The sequence below is a fragment of the Lolium perenne genome, chromosome 4 (assembly GCF_019359855.2).
Source record: "Lolium perenne isolate Kyuss_39 chromosome 4, Kyuss_2.0, whole genome shotgun sequence".
Lineage (NCBI taxonomy): Eukaryota > Viridiplantae > Streptophyta > Magnoliopsida > Poales > Poaceae > Lolium > Lolium perenne.
The window spans coordinates 244,847,383-244,855,978 of NC_067247.2; the positions used below are offsets into that span (position 1 = coordinate 244,847,383).

Consider the following 8,596-nt stretch of genomic DNA (forward strand, 5'->3'; position numbering starts at 1 on the left):
GTCATCCCACCTCGGTTTGTTGCCGGATATGGTGGATAGGCCCTCCACCTGTGCGTTGATAAAAGCCCTCCTTCGACGCCGGTCCGCCTGCCTCGCCCTCCTCTTCGCCTCTTCGATATGAAGAAATTCTTTGTCGATGATGTCCTGGGGGAAGTTCATGTGCCAGGCTTGAATAGCGAGCTCGTCCACCTTGGCGATGGCGAGCCGCCGCTGTGCCTGGCGGTGACGGTCCTCGTCACTGATGAGGATTGGAGGTGGCGCTACGAACTGCGCCTCAACGGGCGAGTTGATGCATCGAAGTTTATATCACGCCAAAGGCTGCCGCGGTGCCACGCCGCCACATCTCGTAGGTGTCGAGGCACAAGAGAAACCCGACGGCGCGGAGCTCGGTATAGAACGTGTCATTTTAGCCGCGCGCGCACACCGCGGAAGCCGGACAAGCTCAGTGTCCCGCGGCGGCACGGCGGCACCCCGACGTCGGAGGGAGGGGGCTGGAAGGGGCGGTGAAGCGGAGGCGATGCGACGAAGCGGCGCTGCACATGGCGTCGAAGAGGCGCGGCGCGTGAAATGTCCTCGAGGATTTCCTCCCGCGCGAGCTCTGTTTGTAACGCACGCGCGAGCCGGCTCGGATAGGGTATTATCCCAAACGCTCCGATATTTTACCGCACATGCATTTTTTCCACGTCCTCCGGAGCTGGGTGGGCATCCTTCCACAAGCTATATTGGCGGGTTTTTTTTAATTAGCGCAGTGTGATATGACGTTGAAGTTTCTCTAAAAAAAAGTAGTAATTTTTTTTTCTCCCACTCTGTTTTTTTTTGTTGAGACTAAAAACCATCGGGAGGGAAATGTTTTAATTGTTCCCGCTTGTTTTACACTTTTCCCTCCAATCAATAGTTCCTATATATAGAGAGCTCCCCTGCCAAATCCCTTATCACCAGCGCGTGAAACAAAAAAAAAATCCCGTAATTAACTCAGACTCTATATCTAATCTCATCTATAGAGGCAGCTAGTCAACCACCATCGCGCCGCCCGCAAGACCTCGCCGCCGAGCCACCCAACACATCCCATCCCTACCCCCACCGACCACCACAGCACTGGGATCCGGATCTCCATTCCCCTCTATCACCCGGCGGCCTGCACGGACATAGCGCCGGCAGCAAGATCCCATCATCTTTGGCCTCCTGCTGGACGGTGGACGCCACTGGTGCAGATTCAGATTGGACTTCTTTTTTCCAAGTTATTCTTCCTGGAAGCCCACATGTTCTACTAGCGCAAAGGTGCAGATTTCCAATTCATGTTTTTTTTTCGAATTATGCTTCCTGAAAGCCCACATGTTCTACTATCTCGATACACTTATTGTGGAATAAAAGTATAATTTGATGGACTGGGACATCACCCTGATTTTCTAATTGCCCATATTAAAACTCTCATATTTTCATGTCCAGTGATGATCAGAAGCTGCTCGATAAAATGCCCCTTTGGGTTTCAAGTTTCTTTATTGTCATTGATTGCTATTGACGAAATGACATTTGAGAAACATAACCTATGGTAATATTTTCACTCAGCTCCAGCCATTTGATACTCGCCATCTAATTTTAAATTTTATTCTTGATTATCGTAATGAACTACTCCCTCTGATCCCTTTTAATTGACTTGGATTTAGTACAACTTAATTTTAATTAACTCAGATTTAGTGGGATCAGACGGAGTAGAAAATTCATAATTAAAGAGTATATGGAGTTCGTATGTAGAATGTTACCTCCACTTATACATGAACCCTGGCTTAGAGTCGGGAAACTTTTGTATGATCTAATCCATGGTTTGATGACTATAATTTGCGAGAAATTTCATTTGGCATTGCATAATGTTCATTGCTACTAAAGCAACAAAATTTAACATTAATTGCAGAGAAGAAATTATTTCATTTATATCTATGTACTACGGATAGTCTAGGTGGAGCATATTTTCAATTGACAAATAAGAATAGTGAAGTAAGCCTTTGTCACAACTTAAGTTAGTACCATCAACTAGAGTGCTGGTGATGGACAAACCAAATACAAAACTGGGTTTGTGATGATTGCCATTCTTGTTTATATTGGTACTTCTCGTAGGAACTTGTCAACAGAGTTGTCTCTACGTGAAGCCACAATTCTTAAAAGGATAAAGGCACAGTTATAATAGGATGCAGTTTGTTCAAATGCTTAGACCTCACGATTTTCTGTTCCCATATGGTAAATATTCCTTCTTAGCAGATAAATATAATTTGAACCGGTTTGGGTTGTCACCTCCTGAAAGTACACCTTTTCACCCTGTCGGTTGCAGTCATGCCAGAGTTATAAAACACAAGTGCACACTCCATATCACGGGAAGCGCACATCTCTTATGCCCAAAGTACACATAAAAAACTTCATTCTTTTATGCCTTGGCAACTACGGAGATGACTTCTAGTTCTGGAACTTTAGGAAACGAGCACAATTATTCCATTATAGTTCACAAGCTCTCCAGTGCTGTACTCTTTTGGTAGTTTGCCATGGAGATGTCGATACTTCCTTTGTTATTCTATATAATTCGTACCTATGCAGAACACTACTGACTTTTCATTTCTGCAGATTATCCTCCATCCAGATGGGAGTGGAATTAGGCAATGTAAATTTTGATAGGTCTCCATCAGATAAAATGGGCATATTGCTTAGCTTTTAGGTAAATCATTCTTGATATTTTAGTGCATGTTGTAGATAGCCAGGTACATTTTTTTATTGAATGTTCAGTGTCTTATTCAATAGGAGAACAACTGCAAACCATACTGAGGTGGAGTCCATCAAATATGCATATGAGATTGAGAGGTAGCTGGAGTAGTGCCACGTAACATGTTGAGGGCTAAATGAAATTTGTTGGCACAAGTGTACCTAGAAATTCATGGCAACGTCCATAACCGACTACGTGTCCAATGTTGAGGAGAGAGTATCCTTAACTAACTCTTGGTTTTCTATTGCTAGTTTTATTTGGATTCCAAGTGCGTGGAGTTATAACTTGTATGTGCGGCAGTACACCTTCATTTGAGCACCTGACAGCGCATCGCACACATTCTTACAGAGATATTACGATGTTTCACTGATTTGATATAATAGTTATCAACTAGCATTATTGTCTTATGCAAAAGTACAAAATTTATATTACCTTTTGACTTTTGCCAAATAATTTTCTTGTAATTATCTTTCTGTTATTGCAGGTGGAGTAACTAACATACACACGAGTACTGATGGACAGGGAGAACAATTCTTGCTATGGATTACCAACATTATGGTGGGATTTATGTCCATATTTTGCTTATAGTATATCTCATTTAAATCACGTTTGATATGCAGTTTAGCACCAACAGGTTTAGTAAATGCATAAACCTATATCTGTCTTCACTATGCGGTGCCGATATATGCACCGACCAATTCATGTAGCCCACTTACCTTCCTTAAAGCTTCTTATGCATACTATTCTTTACAAAGTCTTCACTAATTTCTATGGACTTGCTATATGCTTTGCTAGTCAAAGATCCTACATGGCTATATACGTATTATGTTTTATAGACTTGACATGATTGTCTGTCGGCAAAAGAAATATAATGCTATAAATGAAATCAAAAGTTATTCCACACAAAAATAATCAAAAGACTAGTGATGATGTAGTGAAAGTGAAATGTGTATTGAAATAATAATTTTCTTGTAAGATCTAGGTTTATTCCTAAATATTATATTTTTTCACTCTTTATCTCTTCCTAACAACAATAACATGTTTACTTTAATTTTGCAGGTGCTTTGGTGTTGGCTCTTGTGATGATTGGCGGAGGAATCAAGAGTGTTTTTGGTTTCATCGTAGACATTCTTATTCTAGCATTCTGGATTAGTTATTATGAAGTTCTCAATGTTTTTGCCATGAGGTGGCCATATGATATTGTTGCAAACGACTAGTCGTTGTTTGTGTCTCACTAATGTAAACGTAATTTTCATTATTTTTATATATTTTGTAATTGAAACGATAGTTTGTAACTGAAACATAATTGATGATTTTAATGAGCCAGAAAAGCAATCCAAATTAAATGGGAAAAATTAAAATGCAAAACTGGACAGGAATTATCGTGGAAACATGTGCTAATTTGTAAAGAAAATTCTAGGTAAAATTAAATGTGACATGAATGCAGGGAATCAAATAAAAAATGCCATTTCATCAACCAAATTCAACATCTAGGCCATGTGGCTTCCACATCCACATAGATTGCCAAATCAACACATGTCTCATCCATATCAAACTATTATCTAATTATTGTGGTATAATATTTCGAGAATATGTTACTAATTGTGTTACTAGAACCACCGATATGTGTTACCAATTGTGTTACCACAGTTAGAAAACTATGTTACTAGTAGTGTTATGGTGCATAGAAAAATGTTACTATATGTGTGACTATAGTTATAAAAACATGTTACTAGTGCACTTAGTAACATTTATGATTAATGTTACTACAAGAAAATTGTAACACATTTTCTTACATGTAGGAACAATTATTATGTGTGACAATGGATACCACTTAGTAACACGGCCTAATGGAACACATCACAAATTGTGTTACTACACGGCCTAGTAACACTATTTTGGACATGTAGTAACACAACACTGTGTTACCAAAGCTCTGTCCTGTTGTAGTGCTGGTGGGTATGGAGGAGAGCAATTCATGACAACGATTTCTAGAGCCCCTTTCAACAATTGCGTTTGTAAATAAATACTCCGTCCTTTTTAATTGACTCGAATGCACTAACACGTGACAAGTATAAATTGCAGGTATGCCCTTAACAACACTTGCCCTAAAGAACTTAGTATTTGAAGATAAGGCTGGCACATTTACAAAAAAAAACACCCCAGAACAAAAGATGGAGAAGCAGCCCGGTCCTCGGGCGCCTCCGCCATAGGTCGCCGGCGTCCTCAAGGCGTCGCCGCCAAGGAACAAGGGAATGTTGCTCGAAATCCCTCTTCCGGCGGAGAACCGCCGCCGCTGGGCACCTCCAAGCCAGCGAGGACGAACCACTTGGCGGCGAGGATGCGCCGAGCTCCAGTAGCAGAAGCGATGAAAGGCCTCCTCGTCGGAGGTTGAACAGGGGCGCCTTGCCGGCCGAAGATCGCGGAGGCAAGGATGTCGTCCGCGAGGTTGCGCTCATCGACGTAGTACCACCGCAACAAAGGGCAGCGCCATCTGGAGGAGGCCACCACTCCACCACTTCCTTTCCCCTCGGCACAACGGCAGGACGGAGAAGGAATCATGACGGAGTAGCACCTCCCCGGATAAAGTCAACCACGCCTACAGGCTCAACTCATCGCAACAGAAGAAGAAGTAGCTGGAGAGCGATTCCTCCCTTACCCCATGGCTGGTCAGGGAAATCAGCTTGTCGTTGCCTTCGATGCCACCTACCTCTCCCCCTCGCTGTCACGGTCGGCCATGAGAAGCAGGGCGGCATCCGACCGTTGTAATAGAGAGGGGCGCCTAGAGAGCCCTTTATTGTTGGAGATCCCGAACGAGGAGAAGCTCACGCCTTGCTCAGACCACCGGAGCTCATCGCCGCAAGCCAACCACCGGATGCGCCAGGCCTAGCCAGAGACCTAGTCGCCCTACTCCAAAACCCGGCAGACAGCCGAAAAACCTACATCTAATCCTAGATACTACTCCGGGGCCTCTACTCTGCCATCTCTGGTCGGCCAAGCTGGCGGAGATAGCTTGGGATCGGTCCGGTCTCTTCTGGTCAACGCACAGACGTGGAGGGAGGAGAAGGGGAGGGGAAAAGGAGAGGAGAGAGTTGCTTCTTAGCCTACCTTTTTAGCATAAAGCAATCTTAATTTTAACGTTTGACCTAGAACTAGCAAAGGGTTACGAAAAAAATCGAAATCTTGCAGCTCCACTGTGCCTTCTGCCTACGGCTAACCTTTTTTTTTTTGCGACAAAAGCCTACGGCTAATCTGATATGATCTTTTTTTAAATAACTTCGGGACGATGCAATCGAGTGGTAAACGTATATATAAGCTATGAAACAAAAGTCCGCAAACAATTTGCACATGAGACCACAAACTATTAATCAACCCATACACCAGACTAATTATCCGACGGTAATTTCTAATCTTGAAACACTTTCTCCCTCTTTGGGTGTGGCTTTCACTTGTTTCATCAGAGTGAACGGAGCAGAAACGGACAGCCTTCCTCACACACACGGCCCTTTACTGTGGCATCGTCGGACTACGCGTCCACACCACCCTCCCGTCGCCGAAGCCGCACGCAATCCTCGCCGGCCGTGACCATGAAGGCGCCGCCTCCGCCAGCACCACTGCAGGTATCACGGCCTTGGTGGCTGGCCGACCATGCGCAGGGACCTCGACCAGCACCGGGTGGCGGCAGAGCGGGCACTCAGGTCGCAGCAGCAGCCACCTGCCGATGCACTCGTCGTGGAACCCATGGCCGCACCCCCGCAGCACCCGTACCGGCACCGCCGATGGCTCGGTGTCACCGGAGCATCCCGCCGATCCGGTCAGCTCCGAGAGGCACACAACGCACTCCTGCTCCGCCACCGTGTACGTGGCGCCATCGTGCTGGTCGCCGTGTGCCCACGCCAAGGCAAGAGTCCCGGCTGTCGCTGCGGCTGCGGCAGCGGCTGCCGCACCGGCGACCACCGCGCCGGCAATAGCGATCATGGAATCCTTTGGGCCCTCGACGTGTTCCTATTCCGATGGGGGATTAGAGGTCGGCGAGTGCAAGCGGTGATGATGTGTGGTATATAGGGACAGAGGTCGACGAGAGGAGGCGCGACGTGGGCGCATCAACGCGCGGGTGAGGAGGAGCACATCACACAACCGAAAAGCCCAGATCGACAGGACATGCGCGAGAGCGACCTCCTATCCTTTCTCCGATGCTTAAAGAAAGGGATATATGCGCATTAAGCGACCAGAATCAGTTGTTGGAGATGTTTGCTGCAAACATGCTTTGCATGATGTGACGAGATCTCAATTATGCACATCTTATTATTAAGTATAGTTGTGCCTGCCTTTAACTGCTCGATTATTCAGACAAATTAATTAACAAACCTTAGTCCTTACTATCACACGTAGTTTGAGGCCAATTTTGTAAAAATATTACTCCGTATATTATTAAAAATACCAATAGATTTATATTCAAAATAAGTCTGCACTGGTATAATATTCATGGCATTTAACCCATACATTATTGAAGAAACTGATGAAGAAATTGATGACTAGAATCAATAAGCCTGAATGGAGGGAGTGCATAGTTAATATCAACTACTCCCTCTGTCCCATAAAAATTGTCTGAGATTTGTCAAAATTTAATGCATCCAAATTTTGACAAATCTCTGACAATTTTCATGGGACAGAGGGAGTACAACCATCCCCACAAATCCATAAAATAGAAAATCATTATCAGGGCTAAGTGCCGTGGCTACACAAGCGTTTTTTTCTTCTTTCTTACAAGAAACGAGTACACAAAGGGTTAGAAGAGACCTATAAACACATAGTGATGTCCTTCACCCAAAGTCGTATGCGGTTGATTCCTTGACACACTTAGAGCATCTCCACTCGTCCCCCCAACGAGGCCCCCGAGCGACGTTTTTTCCATCCGGACGGCGAAATTCGGCCCAGTCGCGCCCCCGGTTCCTCGTTTTCGTCCGGATTTGGCCCTTCATCCATCCGGCGAGCCCACGCCATCCCCGGCCCCCCGGGGCACGCTCGGGAACTCCGGACGAGTGAAAAGCGGGGAAGGGCCCGATCTGTCGGTGACTCGACGCACGAACCCCACCGCCACGTCGCTCAAAATCTCCCCCACCCCTCGTATCTCTCTCGCCGCCGGCACCACCCCGCCGGCTTGTTGCCCAGATTCCGCCGCCCCTCCTTCCCCACCTGCCTATATTCCGCCGTCTTTGGACGACGGCCTATCTGGCTGCTCTTCCGCCGGCCTGTTTTCCGACTTTGGCCTGCTCCTCGTCGCTCGCGGCTCGGGTTGCCTCGACCACGCCTGTCAGGTGTTCGTCCATTTGCCTCGCCGGCCATGGACTCGGACGAAGAGGAGGAGCAGATGTTCGTCGAGCTTATGCAAGAAGAGATGGCAGCAGCCGCCCAAGACGACGAGCACATGATGATCCTCGGTTGCTTGGCAAGCATGTACGCCGGACTGGCAACTGGTCGACGTGGTGGGTCGGCACCAGGTCGCCGGAAGTGCAAGCCGAGACAGCGAATGGAGGGCTACTGCATGTTGTACGCCGACTACTTCGCCGACAATCCATTGCACGGTGAGAGTGTTTTCCGGCGTCGTTTCAGGATGAGCAGAAAGCTATTTCTGCAAATTGTGTATGCCATCCGAGACTTTGATCCCTACTTCAGATGCAAGGCGGATTGCACTGGTTTGGTTGGATTTTCGTCACTGCAGAAGTGCACAGTGGCTATGAGGATGCTGGCGTATGGAGCTCCCGGTGATACTGCAGATGACTATCTTCGGATGGCGGAGTCCACCGCCCTTGAATGTTTCTACCGGTTCTGCAGGGCCGTCATAGCAGT

General features: G+C 46.4%; 1 long non-coding RNA gene across 2 annotated transcripts; it reads left to right on the top strand.

The window, feature by feature from the left end:
* Positions 1 to 947: 947 nt before the first annotated feature.
* On the top strand, positions 948 to 4,004 carry LOC127332412 (uncharacterized). Of its 2 annotated transcripts, none has more exons than XR_007870460.1 (4): positions 948 to 1,549; positions 2,611 to 2,701; positions 2,785 to 3,304; positions 3,806 to 4,004. It is a non-coding gene; the product is annotated as an uncharacterized lncRNA (long non-coding RNA). The 2 variants fall into 2 exon arrangements; XR_007870461.1 differs by having other exon boundaries at positions 3,231 to 3,304.
* Positions 4,005 to 8,596: the final 4,592 nt, after the last annotated feature.